The sequence below is a fragment of the Eubalaena glacialis genome, chromosome 15 (genome assembly GCF_028564815.1).
Source record: "Eubalaena glacialis isolate mEubGla1 chromosome 15, mEubGla1.1.hap2.+ XY, whole genome shotgun sequence".
Taxonomy (NCBI): Eukaryota; Metazoa; Chordata; class Mammalia; order Artiodactyla; family Balaenidae; genus Eubalaena; species Eubalaena glacialis.
In genome coordinates, this window is record NC_083730.1 from 50,632,831 (window position 1) to 50,653,802 (window position 20,972).

General features: G+C 41.2%; 1 pseudogene; it reads left to right on the forward strand.

Annotated features, from left to right (window-relative positions):
* Nucleotides 1–16,267, forward strand: part of LOC133075128 (S-adenosylmethionine decarboxylase proenzyme-like) — an 81,631-nt pseudogene extending 65,364 nt beyond the window's left edge.
* The last annotated feature ends 4,705 nt before the right edge of the window (nucleotides 16,268–20,972 follow it).

A 20,972-nucleotide genomic window follows, 5' to 3' on the forward strand; every position in this document is an offset into this window, starting at 1 on the left:
AAAACAAACAGCAATTTTATTTGATAGGGAAATTGCATCCTGTTACTGGATATAAAATTCTACAGCACGTTCAACGGTATTTTCAAAGCATTGAGAATGTAGACATATGTTTTCATTTTTAAATGCAGTTATAATGTAAATAATAAATCCACCACAATTTGGTTGGTCCAGAGACTGCTGGCATCATTAACTCAGAAACCCAGAGATGCAAACGCTCTACTTATCTTGCTAGGCCCTCAGCCAGAAGTCGCCTATAACTCTGTGGATGTTAATATATGCCCTCTGCTTCACCTACATTTCTGCCTTGCTTCAGGGTCTTCTGCAGTTCCCTATTGTTATTTGTATCACATTTTAACCACTCATTGCTCTTTGATGCCCTTCTTTCTCCCTTGCCTGTGTCCTTTTTTATTTTCTTTCTACTTCTCTGCTCACTCATTCAACAACAAATCAAAGCCTATCTTCCCTCAGCTCCTCAATAGAGTCCATTCTGGTCAATTGATTGAGAAATGGCCACACTCCTCCCTGCCCCGTATCCTTGCCTTTAGAAATTGGACTTTGCAGCCCTTGCCATCAAGCAGGCTAGCCTTGTCGTTGGCTTGGGCCAGTAAGCATGCAGTGGGTGTAACAGAAGACTAGACCAAGATGGACCTTCAGGAGGCCTCACATGTTTCCGCCTGCTCCTGACACTCTGCCATTGTTGTGGGAATCAGCTCATGATAGCCTTCGAGAGGATGAGAGACCAGGTGGAGGAGAGTCAGCCAACCTCCAGAAAACCCACCTGGTCAAGCCAGGTGTTGCAATAGACACATGAGGAAGAGTAAACCAAGACAACCAAGACTGAGCCTGGCCTAAATTGCCAACACCCAGAATCGTATGCTAAATAGATGGTCGTTGCTTTAAGCCTCTAAGTTTTACAGTGGTTCATTATACAGCAATGGCAAATGGATACATCTGTATTGTCTTGTTCTCCTCTTACGTCTCTGCAGTACTCACACCTGACGGTACACTTAACTCTTCCAGAAATTCCAGCACACCTTGGAAAATAATACTCACCAACCAAACAAATCATATCCACCACTAACACCCATTTATGAAGGTGTAGTAGTCACCAAGATGGTAGTCACCAAGCTAAAGGGATACAGATGCTATTCCCAACTTTTCCCACTACCAACCCCCATGGTCTTCTTCCGTTTTCTTTTTCTGCCTCAGTATCTTTCAGCATGGAATAGATATTTTATTTATCTACTATGGACAAATTACTAAAGAAAACTATTTTAAAATCCTTCATAGATTACATGACATTCATTAAGCTTCCCAATTTTAAAGCTGAAAAATATTTACTCTTGTTCAAATTCACCCAGCAATGTAAAGTACCTCTGTGAGGCAAATAGAATTGAATCCATTGATTTCCATGTAATTTATTAATTTCAGCCCTGACAAATACCTGCAGAATCTGAATCACAGCTATTGTGAGACAGGGGTTCTCAGGCAGTGTTTATACCATTATAAACAACATTTATCCGAACTGCAATATGCATAACACCTTGCTTCTCATTCCCTTCCTAAAATACTCCAAAATTTTATCTTCAAACACGTGATTTAATTGGTTTGTGACTCTAAATTAAATGTGTGTGTGTTACATTCACACCTTTATCATTGACAAACCCCATTGGCTTAGCACAGCACTGGGCACATAGGAAGAACTGAATCCTTTTGGCTTGCATTGAACTTAACTTGAATATGGTTACAATTATTTATATAATATATATTGAAAGACTGTATCAACATCTTATGGACTTTGCATACTTTAACTGTACTCATTTTCAGTTTCACAGATAATCAAAAAGAGATCGAAAATATAATTTCGTTTCTTATAAAACATATTCTTAGAACTACCATCAAGAAATAATAGGAGAGGGACTTCCCTGGTGGCGCAGTGGTTAAGAATCTGCCTGCCAATGCAGGGGACATGGGTTTGAGTCCTGGTCTGGGAAGATCCCACATGCCGCGGAGCAACTAGGCCCATGCGCCACAACTACTGAGCCTGTGCTCTAGAGCCCGCAAGCCACATCTACTGAGTCCACGTGCCACAACTACTGAGCCCGTGTGCTGCAACTACTGAAGCCCACACGCGTAGAGCCTGTGCTCAGCAACAAGAGAAGCCACTGCAACGAGAAGCCCATGCACCACAACAAAGAGTAGCCCCTGCTCGCCGCAACTAGAGTGCTCGCCGCAACTAGAGAAAGCTCGCGCGCAGCAACGAAGACCCAACATAGCCAAAAATAAATAATAAATAAATAAATTTTTTAAAAAAAGAAATAATAGGAGAAAGCTTGACACTAACGGTGACTTAAAGAAGATAGAGGTTTATTTCTTTCTCAAGTAAAAATTCAGGTGTAGGCTAACGACGTCTGTAAAATGGCTTGCTCCCTGAAGTCCTTAGGGACCCAGGCTCCTTTCAGCTCATAGCTCTGCCATTTGAGCCCCGGCCTCACAGTACAAGATGGTAGTTAGATTTCCAGCTATCACATCCACATTTCAGGCAGCAGGATGAAGAAAGAAAAAAAGGCAAAGGGTACATGCCAGCTATCTTTTAAGAAAATTACCTGGAGGAGCTGCCTAAATTAAATCCCACTGGCTAGAGTTTAGTCTCATGGCCACATTGAATCACAAAGGCATCTGACAGTCTTTTTTAAAAGTTGGTCATATGACCAGTTACAATCAGGAGTTTAAGAGGGAAGAACAAATGTCAGGATAGGTAACTAGCAACTTCTCCAGAATGTCCTCTATGTTGGGGAGATCGTCTTTAAATTCTCTCAAAGTATAAAATTGCCCATAATGTGCCAGTTTTCCATTTTTGTCCTTGTTTCGCATAATAACCTCTTAATGGACAAGCTCTATCTATAACTCCCCTGGCATAGAATGGTAGAAAGAGATCCTTCCCCAGTTAGGACGCTCTTCTGTTGAACATGAGAAAACAACCCACCAAAATTGGCTTAAGCCATAAGAGAATTTATGGGCTCACTTAATTAAAAAGTCCAGAATGGTTTGATTTAGGCTCCATTGTTGTCATCAAGACCCACTTTTGCCCATCTCTCAACTGGGCTCTGCATTCTTCCACTCAATGGCCTAATTCTGGGTCTACATATGTTAGCAAGGTGGTAACAGTAGCGTCAGTCCACGTGTTTCCAGGTTCAGGTCCCTTGGGAAAGAACAACAGTCTCATTGTACATAGCTCTGATTGGGTCACACAGCCAGTGGATGAACCCATCGCTGTAACCAAGGAGGAAGTAGTATGCTGATCTCTTTAGGCCGATCAGCACCCACCCCTGCTGCTAGGGTTGGATATGATACCTTTTAAACCATGTGGCCTGAGAATGCGTGGTTTCCCAAAGGGAACTTGGATTATCATTTTACCTTAAAAATAGTAAGTGGAAATTGGGTAAAAAACAAATCTCTGTTATGGAGACATATTTCACACACAATGTGGGATCCAACGGGGTGTTTTTCATGACTCAAGATATAAACACTTCCCAGGATATTCGCAGGACCATGAGGCTAAAAATAAAACCAAGTTCACAGGCTTGATATGATGGTTAAATGATTTAACACGCTTGAACATATATAGTATAACATCTCTAAGCAGGAATAAAGATACCATTCTGTGACTGTGACTGTTACCTGCTCCACCGGATTAGGCCACTAGAAAGTTGTCATCATCATTATTGTTACCGGTATTCAGTGGTGCTCAATTAGGGAACTGGTGAAACCCTAAGCCAGGTCTTTTTTGCCTTTCCCTGTAGTCTATTCTCATTTCATCATCTGAAGTCTATTTCACCTGCTGAGCCTTTTCTGTATCCTACTCTGTTACATCTCTTTTATGAAAAAATTTACACTAAATACTAGAGAATTATTAGCCCCTCTGTCTTCAGGGGCCCAAAGTTCTCATTTCCTGTACAAAGTTTTCATCACATGAATTTCTAGGTAAATTTGCTGTCTTCCAGCACAGAGTCTCTGGGAAAATACTAGCTGTAGCAGTTATCTGGGATGGCTTCCCTCTGTAATTCCTACACATTCTTTCTCTCTCTGTCTCCTCCCAGAAGGAACTCTGGGAGAGGTCTTACAGGCCCCAGCTTTGGGCAGGAAGTGAGCAGTTTTCAGCAGTTTTCTGTGCACCTCGGGAATTCCCCAATGTTTCCTCAGCAGCAGTGAGTGTCCCAGCTCTCCATTGCTTCTCCTTTTCATGGGCACCACTTGCGAGTTCGACAGCTATTTGTAAATGGTGAATGATACTAATTATTATCTATCCCAAGCACTTCTTGCATATTGTTCATTTTTCTCTCCAACCCAGCCTGTTTACAATGTTATTATTCCCACATCACAGGCAAAGAAACTGAGCTCAGAGACATTCAAGTTTTGCCAAACATCCCATAAAGGTGAAAATGAAACCGATTTGAAACCAGGATTGTCTGATTCCAAAGTCTCTGCTTTCTCCACTCTGATATGCTGCTATTAAAAAGCTATTTCTTAAGCAGACTTAACAGGTACAGAGAACAAGCTAGTGGTTGCCGGAGGTGGCGGGTAACATAGGGGTGGAGGAGTGAGAACTACACACAATTGGGTGTAAGATAGGCAACAAGGATGTATTGTACATCATGGGGAGTATAGCCAATATTTTGTAATAACTGTAAATGGAGTGCAACCTTTAAAAATTGTATTAAAAATTTTAAGCTAATTCTTAAAAATACTGATTAGGTGGAAAGCAATTTTAGTTTTACATCTGATAAATTATTTCAAATAGAATTGTAGTTATGTGTGGCGATTTTTCATAGGCTTACTGTCTCAATACAAATCAGGATCTACTACAGAGTGAATAAGTATGCTTCAAAGATGCCTTTGACCAAGCAAAGAAGGTCAGGGATTGGGAGGCCTTACAGTTGGGAGCCCGTTTTAGTTTGGGCTGAGCTCCGGGACATCATGAAGAGGAGAGGATGCAAACCGCATGAAATAAAGAGTAGATAGAGCGGTATTGTTGGCTTCCATATTAGGTCCTGCAAAAGAAGTTCTCAAATGTTAGTTTCTGTGCATCCCAATCATATGGACATTTGTTACACGGCAGATTCTTGGGCTCCACACCTGGGTGATTCTGTGGACGATGGCCCACTGATCACATTTGGAGAGCCACTGCCCAAGATCTCAAAGCCCAATTTAGGATGCAAACAGAAAGAATCAGGAGTTGGCTGAATGGGAAATTGATTCTCCTCTTGAACATACCTTACATTCGAATCATTTATGACGGAGGATCATTCTATGCAAAAATCTTCTGACTTGCAGTGTTTCTAGAAGGAGTTTTGAGAAAGAAACACACACACACACATTGATGGAAAAGACTAGATTTAATCTTTCTATTGAATTCAATTTACAATTTTGTAAATTAATTTATTACTGTGGGAAGCCTACTGTGGATGATCTTATAGAAAGAAGAACCTTTTGTAAAGCAAATAATTGCCTCTGGTTTGTCTACTTTGAACCCTTGATATTCATTTAAACTGAATGTTCTCAAAGCAGAACACACCTGGTATCTAGTTTGTCTAAATACTTAGAAAGTCAAATTGTCTAATTATTAAGCTCCATCCTTATTTCCCAAACATGTACGAGTGAGCTTTCAGGAAGCATTCACAGTGATGTACAGAGACAAAAAACAGAAACAAAAAAACCTGTTCTTAAATGCATTTTCCAGAGGATCTATGTTTAACTTTCTCTTCTAATAGATAAAGGCAATAAAAATGTTTGTCCAACATTGCCATATAGTTTGAAATTCCTTGCCTACTGAAACCCTAGCCAAAAGGCTTTCTGAGTTTTATATTAAATTATCCCATTTGGTTGGCTGTCTTAATCAACTTAACCGATTATTTACCATATCACGGTTTCACTCTGTGCAGACACTCTCTCAGGGCTCTTGTGAACAATTTCTTGGGCTCCTTTCTTTCCTTCTTTCTAACCATTGTCTCCCATCCCACCTTTAGCCGACAACCTCAGGTTCACAAGGCTTTGCGGCTCTGTTATTGCGTTTGTCTAAAAAAAATCGTAATTTCAGATTTTTCTTTCCTATTTGGGGGAGAGCTGACTGGGGCGGGGGAGGGTTGGTGAGGTGACTGAACAAAACCAGTTGAACAGTTAATGCTTTAACCTTGCGTATAATTTATACAATAAACAAAGTCACATGCTCCCCTAATAATTTAGATGTAAGCAAATGTTGATTTATTCAGGAAGGCTAATGCCTGAAGCCAAGCCTGCAGCACTAAAATTTGAATTAAACTAGGACAGAAGCAAGCTAGTCTATAATAACATTTGTATAATTTTATTTTTGCCCTCGGCTCAGTTCATTTCCTCGTACAGTAGATGCATGAAATTGGTTCTTCAGCCACCTTTAGCTGATATTCATTGATATCTGGGCAGGCGGGGAAGCAAGAGAATGCACCTTCCTCAGCTTTGTGTTTTCAATCATAAGGCCTTGAATTCCTAGGTCATTTCTGACAATGATTATCTTTCTCTGAATTGTGTTTTTGGCAAATATCTCCGAATAGCTTCATTTCACCTCGAGATACGGTTTTCCCCTCTCACTGTGAGGGCGCTCTTAGAACTGAGATTGTTAAGTAGATGCAAATGTTGTGCTGTTTTTATTCCTTTATTCAAGCCTGGGGGCATGAAATCTGAGTTCTCTTACTCTGCTTTCAGCAGCGAAATAAGGGCCTTAGGAAATTCTTTAAACGATGGTAAAAAATAAACATTAACTTGAAACACTCAGGGACCAAACGCCCTTGTACTATTAACCTTTGACTTAAATAAAAATTAGGAACTACGTCTTACCACTTACCACTTTTGTTAGGGACTGAGGCTCCTTTTGAGGGATCGGGTTTAAGCCAGTATATAATTTGCGAGAGCTTCTGAAAAGTAGGCGAAGTTTTCCATCCAAACCGAGCGAAACTTGGTTTTTCATAGTATTTCCCTGCAATCCGACACACACCAACAGGCACAGTGCACGAAAGAAAGCAGTCTCAAAACCCACAATTGCTTTAAATGTCTAACAATTTTTATTCAGCCTTTCAGGCAAAGTAACAGCTCTTTGGGGGTCAAAAGTTCTGAAATAAAGAATTTCTTCCCTTAGGTCAGGAAATCAAATATGCTAAAAATTCTCCCTAACCTTTTGTTTAGAGGGAGCTAAGGGGAAAAAAAAAAAATCCTGAAAATTACAAATGAAAGAATTGGTATTTGCACTTTATGTGAAATCGGCATTTATCTCTCCCTTCTTCCAGCTGAGAAGGTAAATAGCAGCCCTAGTGTTTTGGAGGCAAATATTGTTCTGTCCTATTCTTGGTAACAAAATCTGCTCCCAGGCCCTCTCCAGCCCTGTCTGATTGTGCCCTAGGGCTGTCACAGGCCGCCAAAGGAGCCTTTCAGAAAATCCAGGCCATGTTTTGACTTCATTACAAATTCCAAATAGGACAAGTTTTCGCCTGGCTTAGGCTTGGTTATGAAAGTTTCCCACAGCTCCTGAAAATATACAGAATAATAAATGGCTGGGCAGAGAAAGAGGAGGCAATAGTAATTCCATCAAAGCTTTCCGGTCACATCATAGAGCACAGTTGCAGAGCCGGGGGAGCTTATATCATTAGGACCCAGAGACAAAATGTTTTGCCTTCGGCCCCGAGGTCACACACTGGGGCAAGAACTTTGAGGTTCTGTCCTTTGTTCCCCCACGAGGGAGAGAAGGACACCTCTTCCCCTACCCTGGCCCCCTGGGCTTCCCTGGAGACACGTTGTGAAACCTTCTCACCCCAAGGGGTGGCTAGCAAGCTTCAAATGTTTTTTGGGCATTTCCAGCATAAAAGCAAAAACTGATGAGTTTCAGTGGGATAAGCCACGAGGCACAAAGGAAAAACTCCCACGGTGGTGGGTGTGAGGAGGAAACTTTTTATTATCTTGCTGCGGATTTTTTCTTTCATTTTTCTTTTCTTTTCCTTTTGCTAGTCTCTTCATTAAGTCAAGATGTTATAGGAAGGAACCAGTTAAATATGACATGCAAGCTTCTTAAGGGAAGCCTTTCCTCCCCAGTTACAGGGGAGAATCCAGTTTGGCCATATTCCTGAACCCCATCCTTCTTCCTCCCTTCTCCCTTGTTCCAGGTTCTTCCTTCTCTCACCTGTTTTTCAGGGCAAAACATAATGAAACACTTTAACGACAAATTCTAGCAGGTGGTACCTTACCTTCTGAGAACTCTACTACTGACCCTACCAGCTTCCCAGGCACACCCTTTTTTTCCCTGCACGTCTCTATTTTAGAAAACATGTATGAAATACTTCAAATAAGTCCAATACTGTGGGGCACTTACCTAAATTTTTTTTCCAAAATAGTCGGTTAACATATATGTCCCTCCCTAGAAGCAGATTTCATTAGCTCCTTATTTTTTATTTTTATTTTTTGGGTGGCACCCCATGGCATGCGGGATCTTAGTTCCCCGACGAGGGATCGAAGCCGCACTCCCTGCAGTGGAAGCGCGGAGTCTTAACCACTGGACCGCCAGGGAAGTCCCAGCTCCTTATTTTTGAAAAGCCAATAACGATAGACTGACAATTCCTAACCCATCACTCTGACTTCGGATTGGTGGGCTGTGGCTTTTTGACATCAAAGCCGTCTATTACGGCTTTTCCATATGTGGTTTACAATGCAGTCATTGCCACCAGCCATACATTATCCACTGTCCTCTTGGAGCTGCTGAAGTGACGAGAGAGACAGGAGAGACAGGCAGTGGTTGGTGCTTAAAGGCTGGACCCAAAATTGCCCCCAAACTCATTTTTGAAGTCTTTGAACGTGACCAAAATTTTATTAATGAGCTTTAGTTGGGAAGAGCGCTATTGTGCCTCTATCTGTTTCCCACATTTAGTTAAACTTGTAAACTCATCCTCCAGATGGCTTCCGTTGGTAGCTGGACCCAACGGAAGCATTAGATAGCATCCATAAGAAAATGTTAATACCATTTTTCTGTTTATACACCACCTGGAAGAGAATATACACCTTAAATATAAAAGGGAGATAAGTAGGTATTTCTAATTTGACTAGACTGGAATTATAATATGAAGAGAAACTGTTTCACTGGAAAATCTACCATTGGCAGGGGGCAGTCGGCCAGCGTGCATGTCTGGGTGAGTGTGGCTATATTAAGATAAAGGAAGAAAAGCAGCCAAGAACAAGGTGAAAAGAAGTTCATTCATTGTCTCAAGGAAATAAAGACCTCTGACTTTTAAAGTGAAAATATACCATTGGCATCAGATACTAATCGCAAGGTAATTATTTTTAAAGAGTTTCCTGAGTAATACACAGGCACCCATGACACCCTTAGGCTAATATATGTACCCAGAGACCAACTCTGCCCGCCCTTGGTTGTATGTGCGTTTGTTGTCCTTGGAGTGAATAAAAGCTGCTTTCCATGTTACTCTATCCTCCCATTTTTTAAAAAAAAATGCCACTTCAGAAGATAGGGATAAAAATGCATCAGATTAAAAAACATTCCTCAAGGGCAATTTGGATGAAAAGTTAAGCTGGGCAACATCAAACTAGGCCCCTTCCTGTAAAATACATCAAATTCAAAGGAGTACTTTTCTTTAAGTTACTAATCTTTCTAATGAATATCAGACTCCGTCAGCCAAACTGCTTTTTTGGCAAGAAGAGTTTTTACCAATGTAAAAGGCGGCAAGGACTGGTTTAACTGAAAGCACCCAAAATATTAATCGATTGCTAAAATACTTATCTATCCTCTGTCCGAGGAAAAAGGCTTTATTCAAGGAATTTCAAGCTTTGTTCAAGGAATTTCCACACTGGAGAGGATGGTCCCTGTCAATCCAGGTAAACTGTTATTGGGGGGGGTCTTATCCCTGGGACCCCCCCAGTCAGTGAGCACTCTGAGAGGAACCCCCTCCCTCCCAGCACATCCCCTATAACAGCCCTGGAATGAATGAAACACCAGGTCATCTCCCCAAGACCTCTGCATTAACTCACGTCCAACAGTATAAAATATCAGATGCTGTGCCTGATGTTGTAGGGATTTTTTTCAAGTATAAAGAAAATTCCTGGGAATTCCCCGGCGGCCCAGTGGTTAGGACTCTGTGCTTTCACTATGGTGGCCCGGATTCAATCCCTGGTCAGGGAACAAAGATTCCACAAGCTGCAGGACGCGGCCAAAAAAAAAGAAAAAGAAAAAGAAAAAGAAAAAGGAGAAGAAAATCCCTGACCTCATTAGACTACATTTTAGACATCATATACAGCCATATCTCATACCCAGCTTCTGAGCCATCCAATGTTCTGTAACTCTCTTTGGAGCTATACTGTAATCAGAATTCTGTTTTCATTCATTCATTCATTACTTATTGAAGACCTGCAATGTACCAGGCACTGCTTCTAGGAGCTGGGGAATCAGTGGTGAAGGAGACAGGTAACAACATCCCGCTCTCAATGAGTGATTTTCTACCAGGCAGAGGCATCAACAAACGAGAAAACAAATGAAGACAATCATTTCAGACAATGATTGGTGAAATAAAAATAGAGGAAGATGATGACACAAAGTGGGCTAATGTGGATAAGAAGGCTTCGTGGGGGAGGGGAAGATATTGAGCTGAAGTCGGAGTCCCAAGAAAGACTCAGCTGTTGTGAATCTAGGAAGATGAATTCTGCCTGTTTCTTAGCCAGGACATTTACTCATATTATTGTATAGATTGTATACACCTGGAACACCCACGTGATTCCAAGCAGAACTCTTAAAACCCAGGTACAGAGAGAACACTTACCTTCTACTTACCTGCAGGACAGCCCGGAGCATTATTTCTCAGCTGAGGGCATATTTAATTACCAAATGTTCTGCAAATGTCTTCCAAGTTGTAGAGATAAAGCCATCCAAATTGCTGACTTTCAAGAACATATACTTCTTCCTTTATCACAGAAATGCCACCTTCCTTGATGAATTTGCATCTGCAATGATTCATCATTCATTGTAATTTACAATTATTTTCTTAAGTTCTTCTAAATGACCAGCTACCTGCAAAGCATGCTTGCTTTTATTCCATTAGCTAACTAACTTCAGTGCTCCACAAGCAATTTTGTGCTTGAGAAAAAAATGCAGCAGTGCTGCTATTTCACTGTTCAGGCAACACAGTCACCACAGCAGCCAGATTGAGAAATGATTACTTTAGCTTGTGGCTTACAAGAAAAGACTTCAGATCACATATTAATTGTTTAAATGTTGTTCTTAAGCCCCTTTTAGCCTTATGGCAAACCCAGAGGCCAGGTAAAAATGAATTCTTAGAAGATGGTTTTGTTCAAAGGCATGAAAGTTTACCATTGCCTTTTCCCTCCATGTCACATCTGGACACCTCCATTCTGGTTACTTAGGTGTCTGATGGTTTGTCAGAAGGCTAGCCATAACTTAGGTGGAAAACTGGACTCCATTAAAAAAACATTAAAAGCTGAGAGGGAAGCAAGTTGATGTGGCATGGCTCCCAGCAATAAGGAAGCAAGAGTGCACACTGAAGCTTAGAAATAGAAAGTGATGTCCTCATAAAAACATGGCTCCAGGCTGGTGTGCCACTAGAAATTCTTCTGTCAGTTTAGAATATTTAGCTCTAAGGGATTTCGACTTTCAAATGTATCTCTGGATGCAAAATAGGCTGCACAGGAGGATATAGCATTGAAGAAGGGAAAGAAGAATTGCTCCCAATTATGATCAGTTTACGTGACACTGAAGATTTTTTTTTTTTCAGATAGCATATTTGATCAGAAAGCGTGCAAGTGGGTCGGATGAGCTACCTCGCTGACATCAAGTGATCCGCTGGCCTTCATAACTAGAAAACGTTGCTGAGAACGGATAGACCAAAACAATATTAAAAGCTTCAGCACTACTGGTTATCAAGGGAAACTTTCAGCCTAATTGGAAAGCTCAGAGCTTCAGGCGTCTGCAAGTTTTGGTTTGGGGCTCTTCCGAGGCATTCCAATGCAGTATTTGCAATCAATAATGGGATGCTACTCACAGCACCATCACGAGGCTTATGAAGTCCCCTGAGTTTTGTATTTGACTTGTTAAACTGTAAAAAGAGTTGGAGAAACAAACAGAAAAGAAATATCTCAGTCCCTAGCTGCCCAAACATAAAACAATCAAACAAACTCTGGCGGTCAAAGAAAACTGGAAATGGCAAAATGGAAAATATATACAGATGCATTTTCATGCACAAAACATGAGCATCTTGGGTGTGATCTATCCTTCTGGGTTTAGGCAAAGAGATCATCTCTCCAGGCAGATTGAATTATGTGCTAAGATTGAGTTATGATGATGTAGATTATCCCCTAAAACCTACAGACATGAGGCTTTTTCTCCCCCAACAGATTGTGGTATTTTCAGCCCAACTTAGCTACGAGCGTTAGGTTACGAACGCCAGTTAAAGCATCCCAAGAAGATTCAGAACAGTCCATTCCTCAGAGCGACTGTCCTCTGCACCTGGAAAACATCACAATTTTCTTAACCAACCTCTTTGCTCAGAATGGAGCAGCAAAATCTTCATACCCTGGAAATGCCGATATTTATGGAATTGTGTGCTCCAGAGAACTTCCCCTGCAATCACCAGGGAGGGTTGAAAGGGAACAAGTCCAGAACAAGTTCTTTACTGGGTTTGGATTTTCCTTTTCCCCCGAAGGTTCACCCAGATGCCTTCGTCAGAGGTTTGAAAGGGAACATAGGAGATCTGAGCGATCTAGTGAGAGACAGGTAAGGAGCTGAAGAAGTTGAAGTACACATCCAACCCAGCACCTGCTCCTGCCCTTTGGAGTAAAACATCAACTTCTGGAACCAGAAGACAAAAGCCTCCTTCGTGTCCAGGATAAGAGAGAGACAGACCTCGGTTTGAATCTAAAGACGCATCTTTACCCACATTTTAATATTTCTGAAATCAAAATACATCTTAGAATCGCTGCCGCCCAGCAATCGTTGGCCATAGTTGTCATTGCCTGTAGACAGGCATAAAACTTGTGGAATGGCCCAGAAGGGAATTCTAGAGATAGTCGTGGAGGAACCTTTTAGGAAATGCTACATCACCCATGCTCTGGATGGCACAGAGGACGAGCCTGCACAGCAAAACATGAATATTGCAGACTTCAAGTTGGAAAATCATTCATAAGAGTCACACTCTGAAAATGAAGTTTTATAAATTCCTTAGCCAATTTACTTCATGTTTAGTTTTCTTTCTACATATGCACAAGAGATACGTAGGAGCGAAATCAATGCCAAAATAAGTATAAGAACCTTTCCAATAAAAATTCTAAGGCATAAAATAATCACTGTGCTACAGCTGTAGGAGTACTTTTTGTTTTCTTAGTGGTACATAAAATCATAGTGGGTCTTACAACCGATGACATCTGAAATTCAATGAAATACAAGATTTCTGTCACCCAGAATAGTTTACTTAACAGCCCTGAACTTCAGATCTCTCTTCTGAAAAAGATCATAACCTCCACCTCCTAGAGAGATGGGGGCTGACCCAGTAGCTAGCCCCAGCAGAATTCACAGAAGTCTATGAGCCACAGTGTCTATTCCCAGTCAGTGGAAGTAAATATTATTCTCTAGCCATTTATCTGCTTCAACCACAATGCAAATACCATAAACAAACTCATTACTCACCACTGTGTGCTTTCCTTTGTTTGTTTAACTTGTCAACTCTGCACCAGGTGGACAAAACCCCACAGATACCTATAAGGCCTTGATGACAAGAGTATTTTTTGGTGATCATCTGTGAAGCAAATGAAATGAAAGGACTATTTGATCCAGTGTTCTAATGATAGAATGATTGTAACATCAAATCCAATTGTTTTTGTTTCTAATAAATTTATTTATTTATTTATTTTTGGCTGCGATGGGTCTTTGTTGCTGCGCGCGGGCTTTCTCTAGTTGCGGCAAGCGAGGGCTACTCTTCGTTGCAGTGAGCGGGCTTCTCACTGTGGTGGCTTCTCTTGTTGAGGAGCACAGGCTCTAGGCATGTGGGCTTTAGCAGTTGTGGCATGTGGGCTCAGTAGTTGTGGCTCGCGGGCTCTAGAGTGCAGGCTCAGTAGTTGTGGCGCACAGGCTTAGTTGCTCCGTGGCATGTGGGATCTTCCCGGACCAGGGCTCGAACCTGTGTCCCCTGCATTGGCAGGCAGATTCTTAACCACTGCACCACCAGAGAAGCCCTTTCTTTTTTTTTTAACATCTTTATTGGAGTATAAGTGCTTTACAATGGTGTGTTAGTTTCTGCTGTATAACAAAGTGAATCAGCTATACGTATACATATATCCCCATATCCCCTCCCTCTTGTGCCTCCCTCCCACCCTCCCTATCCCACCCCTCTAGGTGGTCACAAAGCACTGAGCTGATCTCCCTGTGCTATGCGGCTGCTTCCCACTAGCTAGCTATTTTACATTTGGTAGTGTATATATGTCAGTACTAATCTCTCACTTCGTCCCATCTTACCCTTCCCCCTCAAGTGTCCTCAAGTCCATTCTCTACGTCTGCGTCTTTATTCCTGTCCTGCCCCTAGGTTCATCAGAACCTTTTTTTTTTTTTTATTCCATATATATGTGTTAGCATACAGTATTTGTTTTTCTCTTTCTGACTTACTTCACTCTGTATGACAGACTCTAGGTCCATGCACCTCAAATCCAATTGTCTTAAATACCACTCCAGGAGAATAGAAAAGAATATATCAATCTCAAGGTGCGTAGAGGAAATTGCTTTAAAATTCTTTTAACTAAAAAAATGTTTTAAACTTTGACAATCAGATTATAAGCCAACTAAAACACTTAAATATCTTTAAGTTGAATGGTTGAGCAATAGTTATTTTTCTGATTCTAAAAGTCTTTCTTTAGCTCCCACAGTACGGCTGGCGACATTAGCTAGCGCTCGCTCTACTCTCTTTAACGGGGAAACAGCGGACTACAAGAGACTGAGCTGTATCCGCCCCTATTTCCAACAGACTCACGTTCAGCTTTCGCTCACCAAAAAAAAAAAAAAAAAACCGGGAAAATTTTATTAACCCTTTTTTAAAAAAAGTTAATATAAAATTATAGCAAAAAAGGAACCTGAACTTTAGTAACACAGCTGGAACAATCCGCAGAGGTGGCAGCAGCGGCGGGAGAAGAGATTTAATTTAGTTGATTTTCTGTAGTTGTTGGTTGTTCGCTAGTCTCACGGTGACGGAAGATGCACATTTTTTCGAAGGGACTGAGAAGTTGCTGGAGGTTTGGTTCTCCAGGCAGCAACCCGACGCAAACCAAGGCTCTGGGGATCTTCGCACCATCCCAAGATCCGAGCGGGACATACTTTTGAAGGATGTGCCATGTTCAATCATAAGTGTGACAAAAACTGACAAGCAGGAAGCTTACGTACTCAGTGAGAGTAGCATGTTTGTCTCCAAGAAACGTTTCCTTTTGAAGACGTGTGGTACCACCCTCTTGCTGAAAGCACTGGTTCCCCTGTTGAAGCTTGCTAGGGATTACAGTGGGTTTGACTCAATTCAAAGCTTCTTTTATTCTGGTAAGAATTTCACGAAGCCTTCTCACCAAGGGTACCCACACAGGAATTTCCAGGAAGAAACAGAGTTTCTTAATGCAATTTTCCCAAATGGAGCAGCATATTGTATGCGACGCATGAATTCTGATTGTTGGTACTTGTATACTTTGGATTTCCCGGAAAGTCAGGTAATCAATCAGCCAGATCAAACCCTGGAAATTCTGATGGGTGAGCTTGACCCAGCGTTATGGACCAGTTCTACATGAAAGATGGTGTTACTGCAAAGGATGTCACTCGTGGGAGTGGAATTTGTGACCTGATACCAGGTTCTGGCATTGATGCCACACTGTTCAATCCTTGTGGGTATTCAATGAATGGAATGAAATCGGATGGAACTTATTGGACTATTCACATCACTCCAGAACCAGAATTTTCTTATGTTAGCTTTGAAACAAACTTAAGTCAGACCTCCTATGATGACCTGATCAGGAAACTTATGGAAGTCTTCAAGCCAGGAAAATTGTGACCACCCTGTTTGTAAATCAGAGTTCTAAATGTTGCACAGTGCTTTCTTTGCCCCAGAAGATTGAAGGTTTTAAACGTCTTGATTGCCAGAGAGCTATGTTTAATGATTACAATTTTGTTTTTACCAGTTTTGCTAAGAAGCAGCAACAACAGCAGAGTTGATTAAGAAAAATGAAGAAAAAAACGCAAAAAGAGAACACACACAGAAGAAGGTGGTGGCTGCTTTTTAGATATTGATACCAAGGGCCATGCTTTCCATAATCACCACCTTGTAGTTGCAGAAAGCCCTAGATGTAATGATAGTGTAATCATTTTGATTTGTATGCATTATTATATCAAGGAGTTAGATATCTTGCATGAATGTTCTCTTCTGCGTTTAGGTATTCTATGCCACTCTTGCTGTGAAATTGAAGTGCATGTAGAAAAAACCTTTTACTATATGAAACTTTACAACACTTGTGAAAACAATTCAATTTGCTTTATGCACAGTGTAATATTTCTCCAGGTATCATCCAAAATTCCGCACAGACAAGGCTTTCGTCCTCATTAGGTGTTGGCCTCAGCCTAGCCATCTGGGACTGTTCTATTCAATTGCTACCAGGATTTTGCACCCAGTTACCTCCACTTTCTAGAACATATGCCCTACTAATGTTATTGAAACCAATTTCTACTTCATACAGATGTTTTTGCAGCACCAATCAAAGTTCTTCTTCCACGAGTCGAGTCCTCTAAGAAAATGACTGCAGTTATCCATTTCGTGTATTACTATCTCACTGCTTCCTGTACTTGTGTTACTTTAATTGATTCGTTCCTCACCATGGTGTCTCCCTCCCAACCACAGCCCCTCCATAAAGCAATACACTGTTACACTGTGAGTTTACACTAACCTTACACTCCAGAGGGGGAACAGGGGGATGGACCCTGGGCTTAATTTTCTTTTAAGGTCAAGGGAGTTTGGCATTTATCATTACCATGAGCTCTTTTGGAATAAGCTGATGTTGACTAGCAAAGAAGGTATAGATTGATACTAAGGAATATTGGCAGAACTGTATGGAAACTGTATGCCATTCTGTGCCCCCCATTAAATGAGATTAGCTTCTCATGAGTACCATGCCTTTATTAACCTGCTAAGTAGTAGTATAAAAGAATTATCACTAAATTTGTTAGCAAGGAGATTTAAAATAAAGGTTGTATTGGATTCAACAAGTCAAGTCAGCTCAGATGATTCACCTTAACTTTTACTTTCGTAGCCATTTCCACTAATTTCTATTAATGATATGCCATAAACTTTGGTTCAAGGCAGAATCGATGTCTTTGCCATCTTGTGACTTAGAAAGTTCTGTGACTTTGTGATGCATGTGATAGTGTTCTGACAGTTCCTCTTACTGGTATTTCTTTCACCATGGAGTAGCATCAAGTGATGAATGAGAACTGTTCAGGTCATTCAGACATACTACACAGTGAAGCAGAGTGCTACCCATAAAACATAACATACAAAATTCCAAAATGGTCAATGGGAAATGACTAGAAATACAGGCTTAAAAGAGTTGGCATCTTTTAGCTGTATTTGCTAATATGGACATTTAAGCAGCTGAGAAAAGAGCAAAGCTGACTCAATTTTGTATTTCTTCTTGTCCTCAAACAATTTTTGATTCTTTCTGGATTGATGCAGTGATGTTTTTGTTCCTTCCATATTTATAAATGAAACACTTTCTTTTAGTGTTTCTAAGCATAAATTCTACTTGGTTTGAAATCAACTGGTTGGAACACTTTGGACTTTTAAACATGTTGTTGATTCAAAGCTTCATTGAAGAAGCTTTCAATCAATGGATCAGTCCGATTGTGTAATTAGCGCCCAGTACCTAATGTTTTGGTGCTATTATGAGGACCAATGCTCAAAGTAGATTTTGTCCTTGAACAGTGTCCCAGTAGATTTGATGAACATTTATTGGCTTGAGGTCTGATTTCTCCCCCCCAATAGATTTAAGATTTCTATTTAATGTTGAAAAACTGCACAAATTTGTATGGAACAAAGCCTAGAAAAATGAAAGCTATAGATTGAATAGTAATCTAAATTAATCCTAGTGTGTATGATAGAGGAGGGAAAATTTTGGTGCCATAATTTCTCTCTTCATGGTGTTGGACTTAAATCAGTTGAAATGTATTACTGTACCACAATTTAAGCTTCAATAAAGGTTTGCTTAATTCATTGTCTAGTGACAAAAATAAATAAATAAATAAAAGTCTCTCTTAAAAAAAAAAAGTAATAAGCAAATCAGCAATTTTCAATCTAAACTAAAATTTCTAAAATTAACTTTTATTTTTACTTGATGTTTTTTCCTTCCTGAAAATCCATTTTTAAATAGCCACTTCTTTGTCAGTGAATAAACAGAGAACCTACTGGCTTCCAGGGCTATTTTCTTTCTTTCCTTATTAGTATTTTCCTGCACAAATCCTCACCATGATTTTGTGGACATCTGCTTGCTGCTTGGTTGAGGTCTCCATTGGTGGAGTCAGAATACAGAGGTGAAAAAGCTAGCCAATTTAAGCCTTAACAAATGTGCAACACTGCACTATTAAAAGGGTAGATGGCTATTGAGAGAGAGATAGAAAGACATCAAAATAGAGCACATCAGGATAAATCAGCAATAGTTAATGTAGTCTAAGGTGCATGGCATTTATACTGAATTATATAATCCCATAATTTTAGGTCCATGGACACTTCAAACAAAGAAAACTATCTGTTTCTAACACTCGGGGGAGAAAAGATAACATAAAATATAACACCAAGAGAAAATAACTATACGCAGTAGAAACCCATGGAAGAGTGAAATGAATAAGGAAGCGGGTGGACATCAGTCTTTACCCTGGAGCCCCTTCCTTCAGTCAACTAGGCTGGGCCTCTTGGAACCGCTGGTGCAATTGCAGAATATTCATGAGACCCGTTATTTCAGGCTGTTTGCTGTTTTGTATCTTTACAAATAAATACTCTGCATGTTCCAAAATAAGCTCTCGTGTTGGAGATGGCAGCACACCCAGAGCAAAGACCAGGCCCACAAACTGCGAGCCCACGGCTGAGCACCAATCACACAGCACGGCTGCTGCTGAAGTTAAAAGGGAGTGTTCCCTGCCTCTGCGCATCTCTACACACCTGGCTCCACACTTCTAGACAACTGTAGCTGCCCAGAGTGTATGCAGAGGCCGTGGAGAAAGATGGTGGAGGCCCTATGCTCCCATGACCTCACCAAAACTGCTTTCATGAAGCACACCGATGACGGAGAGCCCAATCTATGGGCAGTTTTCAGCATCTTTCTTTTCCTCTCTCGACCACATGCTCCTTAGAATCGTCTTCACCTGAGGGCTTCAGGACACCATCTTCACTTGGGATTCTTCTGACTTCTCTGAATCCATGGGCTCTGTCTTTGGGGTCCCTTCTCACACCACCCCTTGAATGTTGATGTTCCCCAGGGCATCCTACTCAATGTGGGTTCAAGAGCCACTCCCATGGGCACTGTTAGAGATGCAAATGCTCAGAATGAAGCTTTGAGAGTGAGTCTACCTTCCAACATCTCCAGTGGGATGCCACCTCTCTCTCCCTACTGTCTTAGTCCGTGAACTGATTATCTCTCATCTGAAATATTAATCAGTCTTTTAGCTGGCCTCCCTAACTCCCTTCTCTCCTCTTCCATCAATTGTTGAAATGCAAATTTTATCATATGTGGAGTAGGCTGAAGAATGCCACACTCCCCAAGATGTCTACACTCTATCTCTGGAAACTATGACTATATTACCTTTTTTTAAAAGGATTTTTAAATTAATTTATTTATTTTTGGCTGCATTGGGTCTTCGTTGCTGCACGTGGGCTTTCTCTGGTTGTGGTGCGTGGGCGTCTCATTTCAGTGGCTTCTCTTGTTGCAGAGCACCGGCTCCAGGCGCGCGGGCTTCAGTAGTTGTGGCACGCGGGCTCAGTAGTTGTGGCTCATGGGCTCTAGAGCACAGGCTCAGTAGTTGTGGCACACGGGCTTAGTTGCTCTGAGGCATGTGGGATCTTCCCGGACCAGGGCTCAAACCCGTGTCCCTTGCATTGGCAGGCGGATTCTTAACCACTGCGCCACCAGGGAAGTCCTATTACCTTTTTTTTCTAAAGTCTTTATTGGAGTATAATTGCTTTACAGTGTTGTGTTAGTTTCTGCTGTATAACAAAGTGAATCAGCTATACGTATACATATATCCCCATATCCCCTCCCTCTTGCGTCTCCCTCCCACCCTCCTTATCCCACCCCTCTAGGTGGTCACAAAGCACCGAGCTGATCTCCCTGTGCTATGCGGCTGCTTCCCACTAGCTATCTATTTTACATTTGGTAGTGTATATATGTCAATGCTACTCTCTCACTTCATCCCAGCTTACCCTTGTCCCTCCCCATGTCCTCAAGTCCATTCTCTAGGTCTGCGTCTTTTGAAAACTATGAATATATTATCTTACATGGAAAAAGGGATATTGCAGATGTGACTAAATTAATAATCTTGACACGGGAAGAACATCCTAGGTTATCCAGGATGGCTGAATATAATGACAAGGGTCGTTATAAGAAGGAGGCAGGAGTACGAGAGTGAGTAGTAGCGGGATGCAACAATGGAAGCAAGAGATTGGAGGGATATGAGGAAGGGACCACAAGCCAAGGAATGCAGGTGACCTCTAGAAGCCGTAAAAAGCAAGGAAATGGTTTCTGCCCCAGAGCCTCCTGAAGGAGCACAATCCTACTGACACCTTGATTTTAGATTTCTGACCTTCAGAACTATAAGATAATAAATTTGTGTTACTTTCCACCACTAAGTTTGTGGCCGTTTGTTACAGCAGCAATAGGAA